The sequence below is a fragment of the Grus americana genome, chromosome 24 (assembly GCF_028858705.1).
Source record: "Grus americana isolate bGruAme1 chromosome 24, bGruAme1.mat, whole genome shotgun sequence".
In the NCBI taxonomy this organism is placed as follows: Eukaryota; Metazoa; Chordata; class Aves; order Gruiformes; family Gruidae; genus Grus; species Grus americana.
The window spans coordinates 8,029,582-8,045,785 of record NC_072875.1 but is presented as its reverse complement, the minus strand read 5'-3'; the positions used below and the strand labels follow the sequence as shown (position 1 = coordinate 8,045,785).

At 44.9% G+C, this 16,204-nt stretch overlaps 1 protein-coding gene across 3 annotated transcripts in view; it reads right to left on the bottom strand.

Moving 5' to 3' along the window:
• Nucleotides 1–16,204, bottom strand: part of PKNOX2 (PBX/knotted 1 homeobox 2) — an 88,734-nt gene that overhangs the window by 40,806 nt on the left and 31,724 nt on the right. Inside the window, exon 1 of one of the 3 annotated variants that reach the window (XM_054803047.1) lies at nt 14,558–14,893. The exons of 1 other annotated variant lie outside the window; for it this stretch is intronic. The gene's annotated coding sequence lies outside the window, so the exon portion shown is untranslated. Of the gene's footprint in view, nt 1–568; nt 591–14,557; nt 14,894–16,204 lie in introns of those variants that run through there. One more of the 3 variants, XM_054803048.1, reaches the window with a different exon arrangement.

The window sequence follows — 16,204 nt, the reverse complement described above, 5'->3', positions numbered from 1 at the left end:
CTGCTTGGCTTTCACAGCTCAGGTGGCTGCAGGTTTCGGGGGCTCATGCCACAGGGCTCCCCAAAACGGAAATCCTAGTGCTGGCTTTGGGGCAGAAAAGCACGTTTTCCCATCATTTTAAGGAGGATGCAAAAAGCTGCTACGTGTTGGGCCACGCCGATTCCTATAAAGGCTCAAGGGAAAATATTTGGATTTGGGGCGCGGGGGGGCAGTTTTAGGTGAAAACAAATTTTTCAGTGCTTTGAATAAAATTTGTGGGCAACTATGGTGAGAGGGGCATGACCAAAAATGATGGATGCAGGGAAGAACGGATGCGAGGATGCACAGATGAACAGCTGCATGGGTGCAAGGATGCAAAGATGCACGGAGGCATGGATGCAAGGATGGAAGCATGATGGACCATCCCATAAGCCACCACCGGGCTGCAAAAATGCAACATATTCCACCATTGCAGTATTTTACATGGCATCCCATGGAAGTCTAATAGTGGTTTATGTCCTAGCGCAAAAGCAAGGAGCTCACCTCTTTGCTCCTTGGCCCAGAAATATTTTAAGCAAGTTGAGCTCACCCACCGCTGGAGTGTTTTGGGGTTTATTTCCAGATTTAGGCTTCTGTTCTTCACCTGCATCAATACCCCCCGGTATTTGTGTCTTTCCCCCCAACGCCTGCCAGGACCTCAAAAGAAAGACAAACTGGAGTTATCCATCAGACTGTTGGGGCTCTCCATCCCAAACAGGCTCTTTTCCCCGGGAACACCTCCATATGCTTCGTCTCTGTTTTAAACGGCGCGTTAATTGTTCTGAATTAACAGCTCCAGCTGGAGGAGCAAACAAGCAATTTGCAACCTTAAGATAACGCCCAACTTATCTCAAGTGATTTAAGCTGGGGCTTTTTTTGAGGGGAATTCTCGCCTTTCTGGTTGCAAAGGCACCGCTCAGAGCTGAAGTCCCATCACCGAAACATCCGTGCACCCATTCAGCAGAAGTGGCTGTTAGCACATCGTCACGGGAGGAGGTGGGATGGTTGGACAAAAAGAAGAGATAAGGAATCTCCGCGTTTGGCTTTAGAGGCAGGAGAAATACAATCTGTCCTCTTCACTGCTGGCCAACCCAATGATTGCAGTAGGGCTCATGAATATTTTCTCCCCAACGCACTTTTATTTTTGTATTAATTTACATTTTGTTTCAAAATATTAAAAAAAATATTGTTTAAACCTTTCAAGCTTTATCCCTTTGCGATCTTTCATCTCTTTTTCCCTTTTCTTTTTTCATTTGCTGCTAGACAGAGGAGGTGAAAAAGAAAGACCACAACGATTATTTGTTTACAAGTCTGGATCTTCAACACGGATTTTTTTTTTTTTTTAAATTGGCGTTTTCACTACTTTAAATACTTTCTAATATCACCTGAGGTGTGGGATTCAAGAAGCAACGTCCATCCCCATCTCTCCACCCTGTCATGCCTTGTTTCAAGAGGAACAAATGGTGCTGGCAGTGAAAAGGACTCTACAGAAATGTTATTTCTCCTATGGGAATGCATAACTGCTTTGGAAATGCAAGAAAAGCTTTCTATGATTACGACCAAGCGTCTGCTGCCAGATCGAGTGGAAACTCCTCTTGCTACCCCAGCCAAGGCTGAGTTGGGAGTCAATGTCCATCGACTGCCGACGGCTTTCCAAGAGCATCAAGGTTGGGTCCCATCAGATGACCAGAGTTGTGGATGGAGTCATGGTCCTCCAACACGGTCTTCTGCTGAAGTCGGGACAGTTCATCTCTGTTTTACAGGGGAAAAGGGGTTTAATTGTGTCCTGAAGACACCAAGAAGGGACACAAAGGCAATCCTCAGTATGGACGCTGGATCAAAATGCAACGATGCATCCTTCTCCAGCATCGGGAGGTACCTCCAAAGTACAGACCCAAGGTCCAAGGCCATGGGAAACACTGCTGGGACATGAGCAGCCTTGGATGCCTGGATCCCCGGGGCCGAGCTGCTACCTGACGACCTCCTGGCTCACATATAAAGTAACAGGAGAAGCGATAAATCACTTTGGCACCTTCCCTGGGCACGGCAGCCCTCGATAACAGACCCAAATTCAAGGGAGGCAGCCTGACACCACACTATTCCCAGCGCACCCTGCTACGCAGATTAATCCTTCTTGATGGAGAATTACAATTAGGGCTCCGTCTTAAGGAGATATCAGCAATCAGATATCTTATCAAATGCCACCTCAATTATTCAAATAATCCCTGGCTCTTCGATTTGGGTGCTGTTTAGGGAAAGCGGTCCGATTAATGTGCTGACACTTCCCCATCACGTCCGACATCCTCAACTTCACGTCTGATTACGGAATTTGCATTCAATTTAATTTTTTTCCATCTGGAGTAAATGAATAATCCGAGTACCTACCCCAGCCTTAATTACATTTGTTAAATTAAAAACCCGGGATGTGAGAAATTTAAATGCGTGTAGCTCCGCGGCCAGACAAACCTGCACGTTCAACCTGCCGCAGCCCTGCCATCTCCTGCTCCAATTTCTCTTCCTTCCCCACAGCCATGCATCAAAGAAATTACAACTAGAAAACAAAAATTCTTTCTAAACGATGAAACAATAGATGATCTTTTGACATTTCCAGCGCTGTTTGCAGGGGAATGAGATAAAATGTAATAAATTCATATACTTCTGTGTGTTTCTTGGCTCCAGCAGCTAAAATTTCCATCTCTTTATGCAGGAGTCCTGGGGAGCAGAAATCCTTGATAATGCCAAACAATTCGACACTTTATTTTCTCTTTACTCCGCGCCACGCAAAACACAGGCTTCAAGCTGCCAGCTGCTGGGAGCGAAACCAGATGCCACATCCCTTTTCCATATGGAAACAGAAATCACCCCGTCTGGGGGCACGCGCGCGTGTGCTCCCCTCCGTCGCAGCCCTTCGTGACCCTGGGGTTGCTACCGGCACGCGGCAAAGCCTCTCCCCAACAGCAAAAAAATATTATTGCAATGGTGCGATTGTCATTTTCTACACTCGACCTGGTTCAGGCAAGATCCTGGTTCCATCAGCCCTGGAGAACGACAGGGAAGATTTGCCCCAAGCCACCAAATTTTCTAATTTTTAAATAAAAAGGAAGCAAACGAGGCGGGGGGGGGGGGGGAGATGTTGAAATAAACCACCAAAATTGACTTTTTTTTAAATAGCTTTGCAGAAGCTTGATAAATTCCGCTTCTTTTGGAGAAGATGAAACTTAAAAGGCTGGAATTAATAGGTGACGGCAAGAAAAGTGTCCGAATACTTAAAGAATAATTAAACAGAAATGGAAGATAAAGCATTTCCAGCTCTGGCCATTTTAGGAGCAATACTCCATATATTTGTGAAACGTCAAATAAATATATTTGGGTGTTGATCTAGATGTCAGCGACAATGAAAACGTTGAGGAACGTCTGTTCTTAGCGCTCCCAAAGACTGAATTAAATAACTTAGGTGCGAGCGAGTGCAATGGCAATAATCCCCCCAGTTTGAGCCTTGCAAGGCTGGTAATAAAACATGGCTAAAAATATCCAGGAAAGCCATGCTCGAGTACAGTGAGACAGGTGAGAGCAGAGCCGAAAATAGCTTTTCCCTTTGCTCCCAGCACGCTCACAGCTCAGGCGACATTTCTGCACTCCGGGGAAGCTGGATTTAACTCCCCACCCCCAAAAAAATCCCCTTGGAGGGTGTAACAGAGCATCTTCCCCCAGGCACAGCGGCAGGATTTGGCTATCGGAGAAATCCCCGCCAAGCAGGCAGCTCGGATGCTGTCTGATGGACATTGCGGTTCCTCACCCTTTCTGGCTTTCTTCTGCTCTGTTTTGAGTTAACAGTTATGGTGCCGGAGGAGAAAACATCATGTTTTAGCAATGAGGTCCCCAGTGAGGCTGTTTAAAAATTAATTAGCACCATGCAACATATTAGCGATGAATAGTAATTTTAGCTTTTCTACCTACTTCATTGCCTTCTACGACAACGTTACTCCAGCTTTTCCATGGTCCTCCCAGCCAACCAGAACCTGATATAGAGGGTACCCAAGAAGTTGTTGCCCATGTCTCCGGGAAATACCCCACGCAACAACAAATACACACACCAAAGTGTTTTCTGTGGAGCTTTTACATAAATTAAGGTCATGTTTGCTGGGCTGGCCAGAGGTAGGAACCTGGTCTGCTCATGGAGCAGGTTCCCATCATCCCAGAACAACAGTCATCCAAGGGCACGAGCCTGGCTAGACCCCTCACAGCTCCTATGCAAGGTGGGTGTTGTGGTATGGAGGAGGTTGTGGGTCCTGGCTTCGTCCAGGACGGACGGAGGTCCTCCCTCCATGGACGGAGATCCTCCATGGGTGGAGATCCCCGCAACCCTGAGGATGGAGAACCTTCAAGGATGGAGATCTCCCAACTACGAGGACAGAAAATCTCTGAGGATGGAGATCCCCCATAACCAAGGATGGAGATCCCCCATAACCAAGGATGGAGATCTGCCAACCCCAAGGATCAAGAACCTCCCTCAATCCCAAGGAAGGAGATCCCCATAACCCAAAGATGGAGACCAACTCTGAAAGTGAAGATGTCCCAGCCTCAAGGATGTAGTTCCACAAAACACAAGGATGGAGATCCTCCTAATGCCGAGGATGGGAATCCCCCCAGGCACAAGGATGGGGAACCCCCAACTCCACAGGTGGAGATCTCCAAAACCCAAGGATGGAGGCCCCCAAACCTTGAGGATGGAGATCCTCCTAAACCCAAATATGGGGATCACCCCAACCCCGAGGATGTAGATCCCCAAAACCCAAGGACTCTCACAACCCTGAGGATGGAGATTCCCCAGTCTCCAAAGAAATCCCCCAACCCCAGAATTAAGACCTTCCAAGGAGAAATCCCCTCCAGCCATGATGATGAAGATCCCCCCAAAACACAAGATGGAGACCCCACTTTCCCCAGTCCCAAGGAGATCACCCCCCAGGACCTCACTGGCTGCTAGCTGCAGCCTTCACCCCACACTGCTCTGGGCAAGACCTGGGGGCATCACCCTGGCCCAGTGATGGCCACCCCCCAAAACTACACCACCAAATGAGCCACCATCCCACTCCTTCAGGCAGCAAGCGAGGCAGCGGGAACCGAGGAGCCTCGCCGTGTCGGCTGCCTTCAGGTGGATGGCGAAGGCAAGGGGAATTTGCAGGGACATCTGGAATATATTCATTTTACGGCATGTTTCATATCACAGACAGGTACTTTGAAGCAGTTAAGTAGTAGCAAGGCAGCACGTCCCCATGGGTGGGCTGCGGTTTGCGCTTTCAGCCCAAGCCGTCCCAGCATGACAAAGGGGCTGGGGAGACGGAGCTGACGTTTTCCAAACACAGCTTTGTGCCTCTGGGGGCAAATCCAGAAAGAAATTAAAACCCGAAAGGCCAAAAAAAAACCAAAACCAAAAACCCACCAACACCAAGAAACCAACCCCCACGTCTAAGTGATGTTGATTCCCACATCAGGCTATTAACAGTCCCATCACAAATTGTAAATGACTCAGATAAATTAAATGGCTTAGCAGCTGCGAGGAAAGGCCTTTCCGAAGATTCATTTGTTTGGCGGAAAAGAAATTAGTTAGGAATTTAAAATCTTTTCCAGCAGCTTGACGCAGACGCCCTGCCAAAGCCCACATGTTGCTGCTCGCGCAGCCCCGGGATGCAGCCGGCCCCCGAAAAGGAAAAGTCCTCTGCGAGCATCCAAAAGCAAGGGGGATGCAGGCATGCTCCCGTTAGTGTGCCGATAATGAGGCTGCGCCTCCTCCCAGCAAACCTATTAAAAGCCTCGAGCGATGAAGAGTTCTGAAAACGGGAAGATTTGACTCAAAACACCCCCGTGGTGAGGGAAAGCCAGCGACCGAGCTGCGATTAAAAAATAAAAAAAAAAAATGGGGGATGGTAAGTCGGGGACGGCTTGGAGCAGGGCGAGAAGTTGGGGTTGCACCCCTGGATGCAGTGAGGTGCAGTGATTTACCCCCCAAATACAGTGAGCCGCAGTGATTCACCCCCAAACACGGTGAGCTGCAGTGATTTAACCCCACGTGCATTGAGACACAGTGATTTACCCCACAAGCAGTGAACCGCAGTGATTTAACCCCAGATGCATTGAGACACAGTGATTTACCCCACAAGCAGTGAACCGCAGTGATTCATCCCAGCAGCAGTGAACTGCAGTGATTTACCTGCAGATGCAGTAAGACACCATGATTTACCCCCAGGTGCAGTGAACTGCAGTGATTTACCCCCAGAAGCAGTGAACTGCAGTGACTTCCCCCAGTTGCAGCACATCCCCCGTGATTTATCTGACGGCTCCCCACAAATTCCAAACCTCCCCGCTTTCCCAATGCTTCAAGGCAGGGAAACACCAGGGCCAAGCTGTGCTCACCACAGATGCCCTTTCTGCAGTGGGAACACAAGAAACTGACGCGTTAAACCTCCCCATATTCGGATACTTCCCTGGCAAAGACCTGCTCCTCATCCCCGACCCTCTTAGCTCATGCAAAATTGAGGGTTTTTTCACCTTCAGACACTATTTCGCAGACAGCAGCATCTCAAAACCTCTTTTAGTGGAGGTTCAGAGGTATAAAAGATGCAAAATGCCCCTAAATTATTCACACGGCGTTTCAATCAAAGCCCCGCTATGGGATAAAGGGAAGTATCTGGTGACAGAGCCACGACCCTGGGATGTCTCCTTGTCTCTGTTTGGATGGAAAAACCTTTCTTGTATTTACTGGGGAGAAGGGAATGGGGGAGAGGATAAAATAAAAGGGTTTCCCCCATCCACAAAGGGCTGGAGACCGAGGAAACGCAAGGAGCACCTGTTTTTCAGGTGCATCCTAGCAGAGCGACCCAGTTGCATTTGCCCTCTGGCAACACCAAAGGTTTTCCAAAATTTTACAGGACGGGAGGAGTAAAATTAAAGTGGGGCACAGGAAGAGAAATTGCAAACCAAGAAACCCCACCCCAGCAAGAAGGGATAGAAGAAACCAAAAAAAAATTGGTGAAAAATTAATAAGAAACTCGGAAGTGATTTTGCATTTCAAATACAGGAGGTTTTCAAAAAGGAAAAATCCTGGAAGATCTTTTTTCTTCCAGGTTTTCCTCTCTGTTTTGCTTCTTTCTGTTTCATTGAGCATCCAGGTGCTCCTGAGCTAGGATTTCCGTTTCTCCAGCTCCTACTCAGGGCAAAACTCCAACAACCCAGTGAAAAAAAAAAAAAAAAAAAATAAAAACAAAACAAAGAAAAAAAACCCCAAAAGTAGGACACCAAGCCCTGCTCAATCCAAACTCAGCTTGATGCTCACTAATTACCCGGTAATAGTATTTATATGCTGCTGGCACGCTCGGAAATGCAGCTCCTAATAACCGAGGTCCACATCAATATTAATGTCCCGGCTTGACTCTCGATACCCGGGGACCAATGAGAGATAAAGAAACATCACAGGAAAGTGAAAAGAGGGGCAGAAAATGAATTTTAAAAATATTTTTCTGTGCTTGGCAGGAAGGGAGTGCTTGAGATCAAATGACGGGATCCCCCCTCGGCATGTATCAGCAATAAAAGCAAATATAAATTGTAAGTTCCCATCTCTGGGGCACAAGATCTTCCAGCAGCAGAAAATTTTTCTCCATCCGTAAGCCCTTCCCCAAACGCTGAGTTTCCCCATAGATAGGAGCAGGCTGGAAAATTCTTCTTTTCTTGTTATGGGAATAGATTTCAAAAATTCGGGGCTTTCCCCTTACCTGAGTTACTCCGAGATGCTCGGCATCAAATATGCATCCCTGTAAATTTGGTTGCTCATGCAAAACCCCAGGCTTTGGGTTGGTTTAGCGAGAAATGCTGCTTGAAACGACCTCCTGGGAAGCAATTTTTTTTCCAGCAATGCTTCAATCCTTACGGAAAAAGGGAGCACATCTCCAAAAACTCGCCAGTGTTATATCGCACGTGAACATGCACATGAATATTTGCAGAGATGTGGCCACGCAGGGCACAGTGTGGGTTGCAAACATGCCCCGGCGCCGCTTTGTAATTCGATTAAAAACTTCTTTTCTTAGTAATTTCTATGCAGAGACACTTGGCACACCGGGAGCGTTTAGGCAGAGTTTAAACGGAGTTAATAAACTATTAATAGCCTGCAGTAAGGCTGTGATAGATTTGAGCCGCATGTGCTCCGCGCGCCTCGGTACAAGGTGTTACAACTGATCTCTGAGCTCGGCGTGCATCAAAAAAAAATCACGGAAGTCTTCCATGAAAAATGCAGTTCCAGGAAATCCGAGGTTTCTCAGGGAAAGATGCGTATTTTCAGGATTTTTTCCATCAAAATGAAATCTGGTAATTTGAAAGTAAGCGTGGATGTAGCATTTTCCCCATGGAGCGTTGGGTGTGGTGTTAACCCGCATCATTGACCCGTTAATTAGTGTTGATCCATGCTTGTTAGTCATTAATATTCAAAGAAAATTAATGAAAGCCATAAAGTTCACATCCAGAAACTCAACAATAGGATGTTCCCAGATCATCGGCTTTCGGTGCTTTCATTTCCACGGCAGTTGAGAATTTCCCTATTGTTAGTCAAATTCCAAGGGAGAAAAAGGCAAATTCTGGAAAGATCTTCAAAATAGATGTTCTCCTTCCCCAACAAACCATGGTTATGAAGTATTTACTGACACAGATTTATCTGATCTGTTATTAAACAATGGCAACAAGTAACGCGTTGACCCTCCAGAGAAAAGCCAACCTTGCATTGATGACTACTCTACGTAGAAGCAGGAGTCAAGCCAACTGCCTGAAGACTGCCATGAAAATCAAACGCCGCTATAAAGTGACTTCAGATATTGCAAGAAATCCCCTGAAAGAGCCCATTTATAACCTCATTTGGCAGTCTGAGCTGGAAAGAGCGCTCTGCAGTTGTAGCCTTGGCCATCAATTCTGGTCAAACTCAAGAAGATCTTTAAAGAGCCACTGAGTGATGCAGTGGAAACGGTAATTTTTCACAGAGAAATTTTCCCGAAGCTTAAATCGCCTCTTTTTTAAATATTTCTTAGTTCTAACTTGTGGAAAGAGGCCTCAAGGTCTATTCCAAGAGGAGTCACCTATGAGAAGAAGTCAGAGGGTAGAAATGAGCCTTTCTCAGAGAAAAAAGTGAGGATTTCCGCTCAAGAGACCCTGATTGGCACCACTGGAGGACCCAAAACCAACACCCCAAAAAGAAGGTTTCTGTCTGTCTTTGTTGAGGTGATGGAAGAAGAACCATGAGAAGAATCAAAACTTTCTTCCAACTACCATGTGCTCATCACCTCTTGGGCATTCAGAAATGCCGTTTTTCCAACCAAAACCACATCAACCCGCGAGAAGACCCTTCCCCACCGCTTCCAGCCTAGCCCCAACCCTTCCATCAGAACCAGAGATAACATCCGAATCACCACGACTTGCAAACACATCCCTGCCTTTCCCCCTCCTGACGGCTGTTTTCCCCCAAGGAACCTCCAAGATGCCCAAAATCCACCCAAAATCATGACCTACCAAAAATATAACTAAAATCAAATGAGAAACAGAGCCAATTAATAATTGGGAACCAATGCAAGTCAACATGCCGCACGATCAACTCATATGGCCACTGGATATGGCTGGTTTATCGGCGCTCAGTGTTGGCCCCCATTTTATCTCCCATGAAATGGGAGCTGCAAGGACTGGGATAAGTAAAAGTGATTTTGAGGGTCACCGTAGCTTTTCGGCTCTCCATTGAGATAGTATTGCCTGATCTCCTACACAGCCGCTCCTCGCTGAATAGATGTCTCCCACCTCCAACGCTGCTGGCCATCAACCAACATGTGAATAAATAAAAGTTTGGGGTTTTTCTTTTAGTTGATGTGACTTATTTGGGGATTTTTATATTTTTGGGGGAGGAATACACAGTGATTTACCCAATACTGCAATTAGATGAAAAAAAACCCCAACCTTCTTTGCTGTCTCATCACCACCGAAGCGGGTAGCTTCCATCATGGCAACTACCGTCCCTTGGTGAAGTGGGTCAGGACTATTTAATACCAAAACCGGGGGGGGGAATATTTGATTTCTTCAGCAATAAATGCTGCTTCTTCCAAAGAATGGAGAAAAAACACTAAGTTTTGAAAGGCCTCAATGAAATTTAATTTTTGGTTTGAATCAACAGCTTCACTCGGTGCCATTTTAATGCTATTTTAAGTTGAAATGTCAATTGGAAACTAACATTTTAAAATGTCAAAACATTTCACGTCTGCAGACGGAGCCGATAGTTTTTTGCTTCCATGTGTCCAAACAGAAAATGCTTTTGAAATTTTACCGTGAAAAAAAAAATTAAATAAATATATATAAAAAATTTCAATATTTTGACTTCTTGGAATGAAAACAAAGTTAAAATATAATATTTCCTCCAGGATGCAAACAATATTTTCTGACAAGCTGCAATCACCAAAAAGTAATCTGAACCAAATGTTTGCTACCACAGTCTGTTATAGCTACGTGGGAAGAAAAACAGGGATTTTTGTTATTGTAGGCTCTCTGAACCCTTTTTCTGCCAGTTATTTCCATATTTCCACTGCTTTCCTCTCTCCCAACAGGATAAAAATCAGGGTGCAGGAAACCCCTTCCACCATCCAGAACCATTTCCGACGCACTGATTTTCCTTAATAGTGGGGAAAAAGCCTGAGAAAAAGATTATTTTTCTCCTCCAGAAAAGGTAAAATTTGATTTGGGGGGGGATTTTCACTGTATTTTGCACTAATAAACACACCCCCCCCCCCGCTGCCATCAGTTTGGGGGATTTGAGGGGGGAAACGGCACCGGGAGTTTTTTCCTGAGCTTGGCGCCGGCTGCAGGGAGCACGTGCAGAGGGGAGGTGGGGGTTTTATCCAATATAAATGTAATTTTCCTGTGATCTCACCTTTTAAATTCCTGTCTTGGCCATGCGTTGCCAAAAAAAAAAAAAATTAAAAAAAAGGAAGAAAAAAACCCAAAAGAAAAGCAATCCAGGCCAGTTGCAATAAAAACAAAAAGAGTTACTGATTTTTCTGGTTCCAAAAGCAGGGTGTAAAAATGCTGCATTGCAAAATGGGGTGCAAACCGGTAGTTTTGGAGCCGTCACTGGGCTGTAATGCAAGTTTTTTGTCCCAAAGCTGACAGCTCTACCAGCCTCGCCAGAGCAGCTCGGCCGCTCTCCATCACCTTCGCGTTTCCCCCAAATTTCTCTTTTTCTCTTTTTTCTTTTTTTTTTTTTTCCCCGAGCCCAGGCTACAGCCCCACGCGGGGAATAAGCGCAATTATCTCGTCTCGCCACATTTTTCCAGCCCTGCCTGAGGTTTAATTAAAGCCAAGCGAAAAACACAGAGGAGAAGCGCTCGGTTCCGATATCGCCCCACCGCATGCGGCGAGGAGGGGGGAAAAAAATAGGGGGGGAAAAGAAAAATAAGAAAAAAAATAAAACCTTTATCGTAGACTTTTTAATTCAGCAAACCTTCCTAGATATTGCTCCTTTATCATATTTCCTTTAAAAAATGCACATAAATATATACATATAGGCATGCATGCGCACATGAGTATATATTCATATATATATATATATATATACAAACGCTAGGATACACGCGCACCATCTCAATATAAAAAATATATATAAGCGCGTACCCTAATCCCCTGTAATCTCCTTGAATTACACCTAAACCACCCTCCTTGCAGGTGACCTTTCCACGAAAGGCTGTTTCTATGCCAACAGCATTGTTTGAGTCAGGCGAGAGAAAAAATACGGCGCAATAATCTTTAATTTTTGCTTAATTCGGTGTTTTCAGCGATGGCCAAGAGCCGGTTGATGTTAGAAACCCCCTCCCCTGGTCATGGGAAAAAAATTAACAATAAAAATTAATATAGAGAGAGTTTGAATATTAAGGGGAGAGCGTGGTAACCTCGACCCAATTTAGATTTTGCCTAAATTCCCAGCATGGTTTTTGGGTGAAATTCCCCTTGTTTTGGGGGTTCAGAGCAAAATCCTATAGTTCTAAGGTCCTTTTCACCTTAAAATCTGCATTTCTATCTCCCTCCCCATCTCGCCTTGCAAACGTGACCCGCGAAAGCTCCAAATACATAAAATTCTGAAAATCCCCAATTTTTTTCCATTTTCACCAATTTTTAGGGAATTCCAGCAAGGAGCTTGTCTCCAATGGAAAAAAAAAATAAAATTACAATAAATGGCAGTCCTGAACTCTGAAAAATTTGGAGAAATTGTTAAAAAAATAACACGTATCACGCCAGCAAGCAACCCCGGGTACTAAAGAGGTGATGAGATTTGGCGGCGCAAAAGTGGCTCAATATAAATAGTTTTCCATGGATAAAGATGGTTTTGGGTCCAGATATTTGAATATTTGGGTGTTTGTCCTTGCTGTCTTGAGTTCCTTGAGTTCCAACTCAGCCCATAAAGCCGCATCCCAACCCGGATCCGGCAATTAAAAATGATATAGAGAAGGAAAAAAAATGAGATTTTTTTCCCAGCACAAATTATCCTTTTTTCATTTGTTCCTGGGGTTTTTTGGTTCGTTTTAGAGAAGGACAAGGATCCACGGCCCGTTGGGTTGCAGCATCCCCAAAATTGCCCTTTTTTTTGCTCGTTGCATCATCCAAATTTCTGCACGTTATTATTTATTGGCGGGTGGGGATGTGTTTTTATTTTCCTTCTGACCTGACCCCAACACCTTCACGGGTCTTTGGAGGGAAGATATTTCCTGACGGCTCCATCTCGCAAGGCGCCGAACCAAGAGGATAAAAATACTGGTTGCCATGGGAACGTAAACTCCGGAGTTTGAAAATACCAGAATTAAACCTTGCACTAATTTCGGTCCTTAAACCCCCGTTTTGCATCCACATTTTGGTGGGTTCGGAGCAAAAAAAATCCAAATTTCAAGTAACCCGAGCAAGGTTTAACATCCTTACAGATGTTTTCCCCACAGCTGGATGCAACCTAAAACCGGAAAAATCTTGTAAAGATTTTTTTTAAAATTAAAAATAAGGATTAATCCCGGCTTGCGGAATCGCCTCTCGCTCTGCATCGGCCCCGTGGATACATCCCAGTGCCGGGATGAGGAGACGAGCATCCAGGGCTAATAAATATGAATTTTTGAGTATCATCTGGAAAAAAAGCTCGTGAGACTTAATTTTATTTGCTCAAAACACACTGCGATCACTTAACGAATATTAAATTATAATAATAAGGCCCCAGCACTAATGATGCTCGGCCAGAGCATCCCTTTTTCTGGCGGCATCGATAGCTTCCAACAGGCTTAAAGCAACTTTCGGAGTTGGCGTCTGCAAAACTGTTTAGCCCGAGCGGGGAAAAACGAAGCTCAAGGGAAGATAAATCATTTTTGATTTCCTAATAAGCAACAAATTTGGGATGGCAAGCAAGGGGACAGGCAGCGGGTCACATCAGAAACGCTAAATGGTAATAAAAGGATTACAAATTAAAAGGGGGCATGCGTAATCCTCTGTGCAAAGAAAGATTCCCATCATTAAACTTGAGTTTCCAAAGGCGAAACAGAAGAGGGAATTCATTCCTCGCATCAGAAAAACACGGAGTTACTGGAACTAATTTGTTGGCGACGGCAATAAATCGACTCTACGCTGGCACCTGAGGAAGTCTGCAAGTCTGAAGGTTTTATCATGCCATGCGTTTGCAGGGTTTGCAATGCAACGCAACACAACGCAACGCAACGTGTCTGCAGGTTTTGCAATGCGTCTGCAGGTTTTGTGATGCAATGCGTTGGAGGTTTTTGCAATGCAATGCGAGGCGCTTGCAGGGTTTGCAACGCAACGTGCTGGTTTGAAGTTTTTGCAATGCAGTGCAATGCAAAACGTTTGCAGGTTTTGCAATGCAACGTGTTTGCAGGTTTTGTGATGCTATGCAATGCAACGCGTTTGCAGTTTCGCCAGTGCAATGCACCCGCTGGTTTTGCAACACATTCTGGCAACTTCGCAATGCACTGCGTGCTTGCACTTTTGCAGCTTGCCGGTGCAATGTCTTTGCATTTTTTTTGCAACTTCGCAATGCAATGCCCATTTGCATTCAACTTTGCAACGCAATGGCTATTTGCGCTTTTTTTGTTGGTTTTTTTTTTCTTTTGCAACTTTGCCTGGACCTTCGCCACTTTGCATCGCTCCAGACATTTGCACTGGAAGCACTGCATCGGCGCGATCACCCCCGCAACGCAGGTTAAGTTTCCTGCAAAATTCAGGCCGATGCTTTTGAAACCGCCCCCAAACCTGGCTGCAAGACTCTGGGTGACGCTGACAACCCAGCACCCTGGTGTTTCCACAGATTACTATTCCCACTCTCTTTTTGCCCAAATTAGGGAGGTTCTGAGTAATTTAATTTCTCTAGAGCAACCGGGCCACGACCCTGCAGCATTTTGAAGGGAAAAAGCTCTGGTTTGGGGCATTTGTGGATGTTAGTGGGACGCTCCGCCGGGCACAGAAGCAACCGCGGGAATTTACTTACCCAGGCGACGCTTTCCTTTTGCGGCAATATCCCCTATTTATAACAGAAAAAAAAAAAATCTTTTGGGGGAGAAATGAGACTCCGTGTCCCAAAAGGGCGGGTTTTTACCCCAAATTCCTAACTGGGAGAGAAGGCTTGGCACATCTCTAAAAAAAAAAAAAAGGCAAGGAGTAGCAAAAGAAAAGCAAGCAAAAAGAGGAAGGAAAAGTCCAAATAAGAAGCAAGGAAAAGCGAAAAAAAAGGTAAAAAAAAAAAGGCAACGAAAAGCAAAAAAAGCAAGCAAAAGCAAAAAAACCGAAGCAAGCAAAAAGCAAGCTCGTCGGAGCAGTTTGGGGAAAAAAAAGGTTGAAATCAGCTTCGCGGAGCCGCTTTCCCGTCGCCCCATAATCCCTCGCTGGCCCCCAGTGGGCTTGTGCAAACAGCATCCGAGCGGCGAGCGGCCGGGCTCCGGCCACACTCCTCCGAGCCGGGATTTTAAATAAATACGTGAAATCTGCAGCGGGCGAGGGGCAGGGAGAGCGGCCGCACCCGGGGCCCCGCACCGGCGGGGAATCGGCATTTCGGGGACGCCGAGAGGCGGATTTGGGGCGATCTGTTGCTCCCCCGCGTCTGAAAATCTGATTTATTTTTTTTTCCTGGGCAGCACGGAAAAGCGGAAACTCCATTTTCAAAGCCAAAGCGAGCGAGTGTTGCGAATGGATTGTATATGGTACATGGTATATTCGGAATTCATTTCTCTGCTTTTTTAGTAACGTGGCCAGAAAATTCGAGGTCTGGGTACGGCAGAGAGAGAGGGGGCAGGCCACAGGGTCACCGAGTTCCATTATATCTCATATATCATATATTGAATATCATATATTGAATATCATTTATTTAATATCATATATTGAATATTATATATGGTGCATCATCTATTGTATCATATATTGTATATTATGTATTATGCGTTATGTATTATTATGTATTACATTATACATGTGGTATGTTATGTGTTATATATCTTATATATTATATGTTGTGTTATGTTATGTGTTTGTGTTATATGTTACACGTTATATGTTATATATCATACATCACATATCATTTATCCTATATCATATTTTACATATTATATATTAATCCCATGGTTTTTTTTATATATATATATACACACACACCATGCTATAAAATATCATATATAGGAACAATAAATTATTTATTCTATATTATTTCCAAATATTATATTATATAGATGGGATGGTATATGATATGATATGATATGATATGATATGATATGATATGATATGATATGATATATATGGAAGCAATAAATAATATATATTATATGGATTAATATTATTATGGCAATAAACATAATATAATGGGAATAATACAGAATGTATTAGATATATCCTGTATTTTAATATATACACTATACGTAAGACATATACATCATGCTACATTATATACGAGGCGGCGGCAGCACGCGGGGCCCCAGAGCCGCGGAAGGTGGATTTGGCGGGAGCGCAGCCCCGGCACACCGGACGACGCTGACAGCGAGTTACAACCCCTGGCGCCAAAACCACCTTTTTTTCCCCCCAAAACCCCCCACTGCGTCGTTCCAGGGATGCTTTCGGCACTCCAAAATAACTTGGATGCTCCCGATGG